The sequence below is a fragment of the Pelodiscus sinensis genome, chromosome 19, assembly GCF_049634645.1.
Source record: "Pelodiscus sinensis isolate JC-2024 chromosome 19, ASM4963464v1, whole genome shotgun sequence".
Classification (NCBI taxonomy): domain Eukaryota; kingdom Metazoa; phylum Chordata; order Testudines; family Trionychidae; genus Pelodiscus; species Pelodiscus sinensis.
In genome coordinates, this window is record NC_134729.1 from 31388770 (window position 1) to 31402183 (window position 13414).

Sequence of the window (13414 nt, forward strand, 5' to 3'; positions counted from 1 at the left end):
TCTGTCTCCCAGCAGGTGACAGGACAGTGAGTGAGAACAAGAAGGAGAATCAATGGCAGGAAGGTCTTAGGAAATTGGAACTACAGGGGATATTTTTGAGAAGAGCTGAAGTGGATTCTTCCCCAGGCTTGGAACAGGGAAATGCCTGGGTAGATCGGCACAAATCAGAGATGCAGCAGGGAAATTATCCCAGAAAGGAACTGGATGAATCTGTTCACCGTGGCAGAGCATGCAAGGAACCCAAGGAAGCTACAATCCAGCAGACAAGTCCCAATCAAGAGAAACCCTACAAATGCCTTGACTGTGGAAAAAGCTTCAGTAGGAAGCCATGTCGTCTTATACACCAGAGGCTGCACATGGGAAAGCGACGCCATAAATGCCTCGAGTGTGCAAAAGTCTTCAGTGCACAATCAGCTCTTATTAGACATGAGAGAACTCACACTGGGGAGAAACCCTATAAATGCTTGGACTGTGGGAAAACATTCAGTCAGAAGTCAGACCTTATTAAACATAGGAGAATCCACACAGGAGAGAGACCATATAAATGCCTTGAGTGTGGAAAAAGTTTTATGGATAGTTCCTCTCTTATTCAGCATAAAAGAATCCACACAGGGGAGAGACCCCATAAATGTTTGGATTGTGGGAAAAGCTTCATTCAGAAGTCACAGTTTATTATACACCAGCGAGTGCACACAGGAGACAGACCCTTTATATGCCATGAGTGTGGGAAAAGTTTTATTCAAAAATCACAGCTTGTTACACATCAGCGAACCCACACAGGAGAGAGACCCTATAAATGCCTTGAGTGTGGGAAAAGTTTTATGTGAAGTTTATCTCTTAATCAACATAGGAGAATCCATACAGGAGAAAGACCCTATAAATGCCTTGAATGTGAAAAAAGTTTTATGGAACATTCATCCCTCACTAAACACAGGAGAATCCACACAGGAGAAAGACCCTATAAATGCCTTGAATGTGGGAAAACCTTTATGGAACGTTCCACCCTTACTAAACATAGGAGAATCCACACGAGAGAAAAATCCTATAAATGCCTTGAGTGTGGGAAAAGTTTTATGGAACATTCATCCCTTACTAAACATGGGAGAATCCACACAGGAGACATACCCTATAAATGCCTGGAGTGTGGGAAAAGCTTTCTGGAACATTCATCCCTTACTAAACATGAGAGAATTCATACAGGAGAAAGACCTTATAAATGTTTTGAGTGTGGGAAAGATTTCATTCATCGCTCACACCTTATTAAGCATCAGAAAATCCACAAAGATGATAACCTCTATAAATGCCTCGATTGTGGGAAAAGTTTCATTGACAGAACAAATTTTACTAATCATCAGAGAATCCACACGGGGGAGAGACCCCATAAATGCTTGGACTATGGGAAAAACTTCATTCAGAAGTCACACCTTACTAGTCATCAGAGAGTGCACGCAGGAGAGAGACCCTTTAAATCAGAGGTCTCAGACTCACGGCCTGTGGGCCATCAACAGCCCAAGCAGTTCCACAGTCCAACCCCTGCATGGCTGCCAGCACGTGAGCCCCTGCAACCTTGGAGGGTTTGTGTCTGTACCCTTCCCTCCGCCTCAGCCCCTGCTCTGCCCCCACTCCTCTTCTTGCCACTGCTACACCCTCTCCCCTTGTCCTAAGGGACAAGGCCTTGTGGATTACCAGGGGGCATGGAGCAAGGCAACAGCAGAGGTTGGGCCTCCCCATGTTCAATTTGTTGACAAGAGCCGTGATAAAGTGGAGCAACTGGGCTGGCCTGGAAGTTGGTGGCCAAGCAGAGAAAAGTCTGCCACAGTAAATGTGGGGGGGCTGGACCCCAACCCCTGCTACCAGTCCCAGCCTGCCCAGGACCCCACGGGCTAACCTGAGTATGTTCTGTACATAGGATGGTTGGGGTGGCCACGGCAGGCTCCCCAAAGCACAGCCTGGGACAGCTGCTCTAAACCATTCTATGGCCGAGATGGCTTTGCACACCCCTCCCCTGGGCTACAGGGATGTGCCAGTAACAGCACAGAGCTAGCCATCAGAAGCCCCTCTAGCCGTGCTGCACTGCTGGTGGTGGTGGCACCAGTCCCTGGAGGATTTTAAATCACCCAAATGGAGCAGGTAGGGCCAGGGGACCTGCTGGGGAGCGAGTGGAGATGCTCTCAGAGCCCTGCCAGAGGAGGGTGCCTACTTAGGATTAGGATTGCATGCGGGGTGGGGGGGGTGGAGTCCGTGTCTCGGGAAGGATTTGAGGACTGCTACTGGCCCTAAGTTAGATGTGAGTTGGAGACCCCTGCTTTAAATGCCTTACATTTGGGGAAAGTTTTCATGAGAGCTTGCAGCTGCTTAATGAGCCCCACCCAGAGGCTTAGGGCTGTGGCACAGAGAGCTTCTAGGGTTACCAGGTGGCTTCAAAAAATACCGGACACACTTGATCTCAGATGGGGGAGGAGGAGGGGGAAGGTCGGGGGCAGTGGGGCTGGCTGGGAGGAGGTGGTGCGGGAACCAGCCGGCGGGAAGCAGTGCTGGTGGGGGAGTTGGGCTGGCTGGGAGGGGGGGTGTGAAACCGGACGGTGGGAAGCAGGGCTGGCGGGGGGGTCAGGAGCAGCGGGGCTGGCTGGGGGAGATTGGGTGGGGGGGGGGAGAACTGGTTGGCGGGAAGCAGGGCTGGCCGGGAGGGGGTTGGGGGGAGTGGGGCTGGCCGGGGGATGGAGCGGGGGGACAGAATTGGCCGGCGGAGAGCGGGACTGACCCCGGCGCACGCAGATCCCAGGGCTCTGCCCGTCTCTCACACTGTCCCGGCAAAGCACGAGCGAGTCCGGCTCTGGAGATTCTCTCCTGCCCTGCCCCCCCCCTCTCGCATAGTTGCAGACTGCCTGGCTGGTAGACATGCTCACACAACATGAGCACGTCTACCAGCCAGGCCGTACGCAGCTACGTACTGATATTCCTAATAATACTAAAACTTACCTAGTTAGAAAATACCCGACATTTTATGTGTCCGGTATTTTCTCAATTTGTTTCCTGGACAGAACCCCCAAATACCGGACTGTCTGGTTCAAAACCGACACCTGGCAGCCCTAAGAGCTTCCTGACTGGGAAGGGACATGCCCTCAACAGCAGACGCTCCCTGCTCCAGACAATGAGCTTGCAGGTAGGAAAGGAAATGTAAGGAGAAGGGCAAGACTAAGTACATGGCTGAGACAGGAGGAGAGTTTGCAGGTGCAGTCTCCCAGCTGAGAGGTTTGATTATAGCAGCTGGGTTTTCCTGCAGCTTCCTGTGAGGAAACTCAGCAATCTCCTCTAGCTTCCTGGGCTGATGGAGGGTGGGGGTAGATTGCATGGGGGAAATAGGGGAGTTTGTTTGGGGTATCTTAACTTACTCCCATCTGGGCTGCAGATAGCAAGAGTCAAACCTTGTCTGTCTCAGCCCAACAGCCCTAGCTGGGCTGCAGACAGGACTCTCCTGGCCTGGGACAGGCTGTATGGGGTGGTGCCAAAATTTCAGGTGTGTTAAAAGCTTTTAGGCTGCTTTTGAATACTGGAACAAAAGGCCTAGCTCATGACATTTGCATGATTACATTTCAAACAAAGTTTACATAGGTGTTAATGGATTACCATCAGAAAAGAAAGGATTCTTTTAACATATTTTTTGTAGTGTTGTAAATTAATGCAAACTCTGATCTTAATGATTTTTTTTAAAAACCCTGTGTTAGGAGTTATTACATGTTACATTGTTAAAACTGGAAGAACTTTACCATGGCTCCTGTTTAATGTGTTTGGCCTTTCAGTTAGTTGGATTCTGGACAAATGCTCTGGGTCTTCTACTCTTTGAGTTAGTGATACACACAAAATGAAGGTTTCAAACAAGAACTTTCATCAGTTTTTATAGGTTTCTATTTCATTTGTGTAGTATGGATCCTAAACTTTCCCTAGTGAAAGTGCATAAGCCTGAGTGAAGAACGCCTTTTACTATTCTTTCCAATATCAGTAAATATTGTATTAATATTTTCCAGGAGAGCGTGACTATTTCTAGTTGACTCATATATTTGTTTAGCATCTGAAAGTTGTGAATATTTTTTATGCTTAATGGCCATGTCTTTGATTTATTTATATAGTTATTTGCAGTCTGTCCCATGTTGGTGTGTTTACTAGCTCGAGTTGTTAGGACAATAATACATGTACTCCAAGGGTAGTGTTAATTTTCTTTATTTGATTTCATATTAAACATCTTAAGCATTGTGCCTTGTTAATTGTCTCTTGTTTTAATATATTCTTCCGTACCTATGGACTGTTTAAAATACATATTTATACCTAGGTTTTTTGTTTGTACTGGGACATGCTGCACATCCACACAGAATCTCAATATAGGTGGTGCACATAAGAAATTTAAAACCACCCAAGGATGGAAAATGTTAGAGGGAATACTGCCCCCCACCACCTGTGGCTCGGAGCTCTGAGGATCTCCCACTGCCCTTGGCAGCCTAGAGCTGGGGGAGAGGCAGCTATGTGTGATGACCCAGAACTCCCGGAGACTATCCATGGCATCTGGGTGACCCCCATGGCCTGAATTATCTAGATGCTAAAATAAATGGGGAACAGAGAGAGCAAAATGTGGTGTTTTAGTTTCAGTGCTATTTCATGGCAACTGTGGTGAATCTGAGGCATTTCCTCCTTCCCCCATCACCTTCACGCTCAACACAGCAGCCTCTATCCAAGTAATGGAGAATTTTATCTTGACCCTTTCTACTTCTCTGCCTCCCAAGGCTCTCCCTGGCACTCTATACTTAGGAATCACAGTTCTGATGCCTGTGATCCTAAGTCAGACTCTGTGGGGTTGGAGAAGAAAGTGTCACTGAGCTGGAACGGGGTGTCCAATGAACCTCAAAGCAGAGTGTGACTTTACAAATCTTACAGCCCTGTTTCTATTTCTGGGTAAAATTGCTTCCCAGCTTTTTCTGGGCTCAGTCCAGGCCATTTATAGATGAGAAGATATTTCTCTTTTTTCCTCTCCTCTTTCTTTTCATGGTATTAAAACTTTGCATCCAATACAATTGAATAATGAGGCAAGAAGTGAAGCCAGTTTAGCCACTTCAGAAGAAACTGGGCACATTTATTTTCCTGTTTTTTAGAGTCTGAAAGGACTCCCTGAGATTTCTCTTTATGAATGGGAAAACCTTTTATAGCCCAGGCTGGACTGTGGTTTTTTCTCTCTGCATGAAGGCTATTTGGTCACATACTTTGATGTCAGTTTAGGATGTAGCTCAGATGTACTGAAGATTTCATAAGACAAATGCTCATTTGCCAGAATAGTCCTTTTTTACACTTTATTTTACTCTTCATCTAACCCGTTGTCCGAGATGTTTTGTGTGGTTTGAACAATGACAGTGATCAATATCGCTCAGCACAAACAGTGAGGGTGAGAGCTAGAGTCATGGGACAAGAGGCAGAGACTGAAACCAGAAATGAAGTTCCTGCTTGATGCCTGCAGTGATGTGAGATACCACCAGGAGGCGATAGGTGGAGGAACAGAGCTGGGAAACTGCTGGATTTGTTCCTCAGAGCCAGATAGCTGAGGCTGAAAACTGTGTACTTGCTGCATCAGCGTCACGAAAAGCTTATGTTCCAATAAATCTGTTAGTCCAGCGTTTCCCAAACTATGGGCCGCGGCCTGGTACCGGGCCTCAGTGTGGCTGCCGGGAAGGGAGCGGGGAGGACTGGGAGGAGGGGTGTGTGTGGGAGAAACCGGCCGCCGGGAAGCAGGGTTGCGGGCAGCGGGGCTGTCTGGAGGAGATCGGGGGGGGGATGACGGAAGCAGGACTGGCCCCGGGGATGGGGGGCGGAGAGCTGGCTGGGAGAGATGGGGAGGAGGAAGATGGGAGAACCAGCCTCCGGAAGCAGGGCTGGATGGGGGGAGAAGCGGCTGGCTGGGAGGAGGTTGGGGGGAGTGGGGCTGGTTGGGTGAGATGAGGGTGGGGAACCGTCCAGCGGAAGCAGGGCTGGCGTGCCGGGAGAGGGGGGAGGCTGGCCAGGGGAGATCAGGAGGAGAAGCAGGGGAGAATTGGCCAGCTGGGAGGGGGTCAGGGAGAGCGGGGCTGGTCGGGGGGAGTCAATGAATCAGGGGTGATAAGTGGGGAAGCTATCTTTGTAATGGTTAAGGTAATTAGCATCTTTGTTTAGTATCCTATAGACAACCACCTAACCTTAGGAGGATTCTTAACAACCACCACAGGACATACTACACTAATACCAACCCTGGTACCTTCCCTTGCAACAAACCCCGGTGCCAACTTTGTCCACATATTTACTCTGGTGACACCATCACTGGACCTAACCATGTCAATTATATGATCAAGAACACATATTCCTGTTCATCCAGAAATATAATTTATGCCATCATGTGCCAAAAGTGTCCTTCCGCTGTGTATATTGGGCAGACTTCTCAGACACTTTGCCAAAGAATTAATCCTCACACATCAGACATCTTCACAAGGAAAAACCAGTTGCTTTTCATTTCAACCTATCTGGACATTATCTTAACGACTGTACTACATGCATCTTACTTCAAAGAGACTATAACACCAGATTACAGAGGGAAACTTCAGAACTTTCTTTCATGCTTAAATTTGATACTTTACGAATGGCCCTTAACAAAAATGCTAATTACCTTAACCATTACAAAAGATAGCTTCCCCACTTATCACCCCTGATTCATTGACTCATAAATAGCTATTCCGTCCCTCTCTCTCCCTCACCCCACCTTTTGTACTAAATCTGATTTGTCAGTTTAATAATGTGTTCACTTTTTTCATTGTATTCCTTTGGTATATATGGCCATGCCAATTCTCTTCCAGAATATGATCTGAGGAAGTGGGTTGGGCCCACGAAAGCTCATCACCTATTAAACCATCTTGTTAGTCTTTAAAGAGCTACATAGTTTTTCCTTTTGTTTTTGTCTCTTATAAATAACTCAGCACAGGGTCTGAGGCAAGTTTTACCATAAGGGATCCTGAGAGATCATCTGATCCAGCAATGGGAGGGTCTGAGAGAGGGCTATAAATAGAGGAAAATATTGCAGTATTAATTATCTTTCTATTTAAATGTTTTTATATGAAGTCAAAGTCATGGCCCTTGTTAATTATGGCTTGTTTTAGTATTCTTTCTTTCAGAACGTTTTAAAAAATATAAGCAAGATATTTGTTCACTTGGGTGCCATGGTGCATCCGAACAAGCACACGTGATCTCAATCTTTGCACACGAGGCAAAACTCACTCTGCTCCTGGATGGGAAATTTTAGAGGGAACATTGGACTCCAGGGCGCAGCATCCAGGTGATGTGTGTGTCTGTCCATTTTGCACGCCTGTGATCTTATAAGTGTTCGCTTTCTCTTTTTGATTCCTATAGACCTGAGGTAGAGGAGAGGATGGCCAGCCTGTGGCAGAGACCAAAAGGAGCAGCCACACTGAGACCATCCAGGAAGACAGAAACGAGACCGAGATCTATGGAGTAAGAGCAAATAGCAATTGGCTCAAGGTAAGTATTGAGGGAGGGCTGCAGACTCTTGTGAGCATGGGATGGGTTCCTGAGAAAAGACCCTCTGGCGTTAGTGAGAAACTTGAAAATATGAACTACAAAAGTTCCTTAAACTGATGACTTAATTTTCTATTTTCAAAAAGGTCATTCCTCCCCCCCCCCCCCCCGTTTTTTTTAAATCTCCTAGTTGGCAATACTTAATTTTCCATATGTGCATAGACCCACAAGGTTAGTAGGCTGCTAACATATATAAATAGGGTTGCCAGGTGTCTGGTATTGAACTGGACAGCCCGTATTTGCGCCTTCTATCCGGTAAAAAAATTAAGAAAACCGAAACCCCCCCCCCCTCTTTTTTTTAAAGGGAGGGGGGTGGTATTTTTGTTAAACCATTTGGCAACCCTATATATAAAGTTACGCATGCTGAGAGTTTGCAAAACTGGGATTGAAATAAATACTTTGTCGTGCAGCAGCACATGGGAGCCACAATAATGGATTAGGACCTCATTGTAATAGTTCTCTTCTAATTGATCTAATATTTGGCTTTTGAATTTGATATTGTTGCTATTTCCTTCTATGCTACTGTTACTTTGTGTGCATGTGTGTGTTCATATGTATGAGTGCATGTCACCGTGTGTGTGTGTGTGTGTATGTGGGTGCACGTGTGCAAGTGTCCATTCACTCATGTGCATAGCTGTGTGCATGCACATTGTGCATATGTGTGCGTGCATTTGTGCATGCCTGTGTGTGTGTGTGTGCGCGAACGTATGTGAATCTGTGTGTGTGTTCACATACATGCTCGTGCAGGCATGCAGGCATTTGCATGCACATGTGGCTGTGCGCATACATACATATGTACATTTGTAAATGTGTCTACTTGTGTGTCTGTGTGCAAGTGTGCACACACATTTGTTAATTTATGTTTGTGCATGTCTGCAAGGCTGTGTGCACGGGAGTATGTGTGCATTCCTGTGTGTGAGCATTTGGCGTGGAGTGTGGCTTTTGCATGTGTGTGTGTGATGCTGCTGTGATCAGACATTGTTACCCAATGTAACAATTACTGAGCTGTGTTCTCTTCAAACAGTCCCATTCCAAACTCATTCACTCCCCCTCCCCAGGAACTACAGTTATTTCACACATGGGAAAAGGTTTACAGTTGTCCATACAAAAGGTATCAATCTATTTCAGCGCAAAGATTCTATGAGTATATATTTATAATCATTCATCATATTTTCTTTGCAATACAACCAATATTCTAATTACTTCTAAGAGCAACAGTGTGTTCCTGCTGAATCACATGGTATGTTTCCGGGCACAATTTAAGGTTTTAGTTATGACCCATAAAGCCTTAAATGAGTTGGGTCCCGGGCATCTGAAGGACCCTCTTCTCCCATATGAACCAGCCTGGGGATTGAGGTCAGCGGAGGAGGCTTTGCTTCGTGTCCCCCCACTTGAGGAGATAAGATTAACATCTACGCGGAGCAGGGCCTTCTCAGCCTTTGCTCCCAGGCTGTGGAATTCTCTTCCTTGGGATAGTCACATGGCGCCAACGCTAGTGTTGTTTTGGCATCAGGCTAAAGCCACCCTTTTTACTCGTGCTTTTATTAATGTATGAATCTGTATGTGTGTGTTCCTCCTCTCTATACGTTTTTAGCTGGTTATGTCCCTCTGAGGTCTCATATTTTAAATTTTTATATATATTTGTATTTTTGTTTGTTTGTTCTTGTAAGCCGCCTTGAATATTTTAAATAGAAAGGCGGGGTAAAAATATTTAAATAAATAAAAAAAATAGTTGGGATTATTTTTCCAATGTGCATTACTTTACATTTATCAACATTAAATTTTATTTTCCATTTTGTTGCCCGGTCACTTGGTTTGGTTAGATCTTTATGAAGCTCTTTACAGTCTGCTTTGGTCTTAACTATCTTGAGCAGTTTGGTATCATCTGCAAATTTTGCCATCTCACTGTTTACCCCTTTGTGTAGATCATTTATAAATAAATTGTTGAAATTAATAGGCAGTAGGTTTAAAACAAACACAAGGAAGTTTTTCTTCACTCAGTGCAGTCAACCTGTGGAACTCCCTGCCAGAGGAGGCAGTGAAGGCTAGAACTTCAACAGGGTTCAAAAAAGAGCTAGATAGATTCATGGAGGTAAGGTCCATCAATGGCTATTAGCCAGGATGGATAAGAATGGTGTCCCTAGCCTCTGTTTGTCTGGAGGTGAGTGACGGGGGAGGGATCACGTGAGGATTACCTGTTGTGATCCCTCCCGCTGTGGCTTTTGCTATTGGCCACTGTTGGCAGACAGGATACTGGGCTAGATGGACTTTTGGTCTGACCCAGTATGGCTGTTCTTATGTTCTTAGGAGCTGGGTGGGAGATGGGGTGCACAAGGGGAAGAGGTTGTGGGTTCTGGGTGGGAGGTAGGGTGCAAAAGCAGGCTGGGGGCAGGATGTCTGGCCAGGAGAGAGGGTGCAGGCACAAGGAAGGATGTTGGATCAAGCAGGGGTGCAGGGTCTTGGTGGGGGGAGGAGAGTAAGTGGGATTGGAGTGTATGGGTCTGGACATGGAGGCGGGGATGCTTAAGTGGTTTCATGCCCCCTTGCAGTGGGGAAAGCCTCAGGACAATGTGCTGCTGCTCCCCCAGTGGGGTGGGAAAGGGGAGGGATCTCAGCCCCGCCATGCAGCAGAGATCCTGGTGGCAGGAGGCACAAGCCTGGAGTACCAGCTCCACACTTGGAGGGCATGGAGTGGGGTGAAGAAACCCTGACCTTCCCCACCAGACCAGGCTTGTTGCTAGTGGGGTGGCGGGGGAGAGAGCAGCAGTGCATGGAGCTCTGCACGGCCCCTACCAGGGCTCAGGCAACAGCTCCAAAACATTGAAATGCTGAGGGAGATTAGAGAGGCTACCACAATAGAGAACTCTGTAATAATGGGGGATTTTAATTACCCCCATATTGACTGGATACATGTCACCTCAGGAAGAGAAGCAGAGATAAAATTTCTCAACGGCTTAAATGACTGCTTCTTGGAGCAGCTAGTGCAGGAACCCACAAGGGGGGAGGCAATTCTCGATTTACTCCTGAGTGGAGCGCAGGATCAGGTCCAGGATATAACCGTTACCGGACCGCTTGGGAATAGTGACCATAATATAATGACATTCAACATTCCTGTGGTGGGAAAAACACCTCAGCAGTCCAACATCCTGGCATTTAATTTAAAAAAGGGGAATTACACAAAAATGAGGAGGTTAGTTAAACAGAAATTAAAAGGCACAGTGACTAGAGCCAAATCCCTGAAAGCTGCATGGAAACTTTTTAAAGACACCATAATAGAGGCCCAACTTAAATGTATACCCCAAATTAAAAAACATAGCAAGAGACCTAAAAAAGAGTCACCGTGGCTTAACCACCATGTAAAAGAAGCAGTGAGTGACAAAAAGATATCTTTTAAGAAGTGGAAGTCCAATCCTAGTGAGATAAATAGAAAGGAACATAAACACTGTCAAATCAAGTGTAAAAATGTAATAAGAAAAGCAAAAAACGATTTTGAGGAACAGCTAGCCAAAAACTCAAAAAGAAATAACAAAATGTTTTTTTAAGTACATTAGAAGCAGGAAACCTGCTAAAAAACCTGTGGGTCCCCTAGATGATCGAGCTATAAAAGGAGCAATCAAGGACGATAAAGCCATTGCGGAGAAACTAAATGATTTCTTTGCTTCGGTCTTCACGGCTGAGGACGTTGGGGAGATTCCTGAATCTGCACCGTCCTTTGTGAGTGATGAATCTGAGGAACTGTCCCTGATTGAAGTGTCATTAGAGGAGGTTTTGGAACAAATAGAAAAATTTAATGTTAACAAATCTCCGGGACCAGATGGCATTCATCCAAGGGTTCTAAAAGAACTAAAATGGGAAATTGCTGAGCTATTATCTGTGGTTTGTAACCTATCCTTTAAATCGGCTTCCGTACCTAATGACTGGAAGGTAGCCAACGTGACACCAATATTTAAAAAGGGCTCTAGAGGCGATCCTGGCAATTACAGACCGGTAAGTCTAACTTCAGTACCGGGCAAATTAGTCGAAACAATAGTAAAGAATAAAATTGTGAAGCATGTAGAAGAACATAATTTATTGGACTAAAGTCAACATGGTTTCTGTTAAGGGAAATCCTGTCTTACTAATCTGTGAGGGTATGTCTACACTACCCCGCTAGTTCGAACTAGCGGGGTAATGTATGCATACCGAACGTGCAAATGAAGCCCGGGATTTGAATTTCCCGGGCTTCATTTGCATAAGCTGGCCGGCGCCATTTTTAAATGCCGGCTTGTTCGAACCCCGTGCTGCGCGGCTACACGCGGCACGGGGTTCGAACAAGCCGGCATTTAAAAATGGCGCCGGCTGGCTTATGCAAATGAAGCCCGGGAAATTCAAATCCCGGGCTTCATTTGCACGTTCGGTATGCATACATTACCCCGCTAGTTCAAACTAGCGGGGTAGTGTAGACATACCCCTTGAGTTCTTTGAAGGGGTTAACAAACATGCGGACAAGGGGGATCCAGTAGATATAGTATACTTGGATTTTCAGAAACCTTTTGACAAGGTCCCTCACCAAAGACTCTTGTGTAAATTACATGGCCATGGGATAAGAGGGAAGGTCCTTTCTTGGACTGAGAACTGGTTAAAAGACAGGAAACAAAGGGTAGAAATAAATGGTAAATGTTCAGATTGGAGAGGGGTAACTAGTGGTGTCCCCCAAGGGTCAGTCCTGGGACCAATCCTTTTCAACTTATTCATAAATGATCTGGAGAAAGGGGTAAGCAGTGAGGAAGTAAAGTTTGCAGATGATACCAAACTGTTTAGGACAGTCAAGACAGAAGCAGACTGTGAGGGACTCCAAGAAGATCTCACCAAACTCAGTGATTGGGCAACAAAATGGCAAATGAAATTTAATGTGGATAAGTGTAAAGTAATGCACATCGGGAAAAATAACCCCAACTATACGTACAGTATGATGGGGGCTAATTTAGCTACGACAAATCAGGAAAGAGATCTTGGAGTTATCGTGGACAGGTCTCTGAAAACTTCCACACAGAGTGCAGCGGCGGTCAAAAAGGCAAATAGGATGCTAGGAATTATTAAGAAAGGGATAGAAAATAAGACCCAGAATATCTTACTGCCCCTGTATAAAACTATGGTACGCCCACATCTTGAATACTGTGTACAGATGTGGTCTCCTCACCTCAAAAAAGATATTTTGTCCTTGGAAAGGGTTCAGAAAAGGGCAACTAAAATGATTAGGGGTTTGGAACGGGTCCCATATGAGGAGAGGTTAAAGGGTCTGGGACTTTTCAGTTTAGAAAAGAGGAGACGGGGGGGTGGGGGATACGATAGAGGTCTATAAAATCATGAGTGGTGTGGAGAGGGCCTATAAATAAAAGTTATTTATTAGTTCCCTAAATAGAAGAACTAGAGGACACCAAATGATATATTAATGGGTAGCAGGTTTAAAACGAATAAAAGAAAGTTCTTCTTCACGCAGCATGTAGTCAGCCTGTGGAACTCCTTGCCAGAGGAGGCTGTGAAGGCTAGGACTATAATAGAGTTTAAAGAGAAGCTAGATAATTTCATGGAGGTTAGGTCCATAAAAGGCTATTAACCAGGGGATAAAATAGTGTCCTTGGCCTCTGTTTGTCAGAGGCTGGAGAAGAATGGCAGGAAACAAATCACTTGATCATTGTCTTCGGTCCACCCTCTCTGGGGCACCTGGTGCTGGCCACTATCGGTAGACAGGCTACTGGGCTAGATGGACCTTTGGTCTGACCCAGTATGGCCGTTCTTATGTTCTTTTGAGGTCGGGGAGCGATTCTACCAGGTT

At 45.7% G+C, this 13414-nt stretch overlaps 1 pseudogene; it reads left to right on the forward strand.

Annotated features, from left to right (window-relative positions):
- Positions 1-1664, forward strand: LOC142819062 (uncharacterized; annotated as a pseudogene).
- Positions 1665-13414: the final 11750 nt, after the last annotated feature.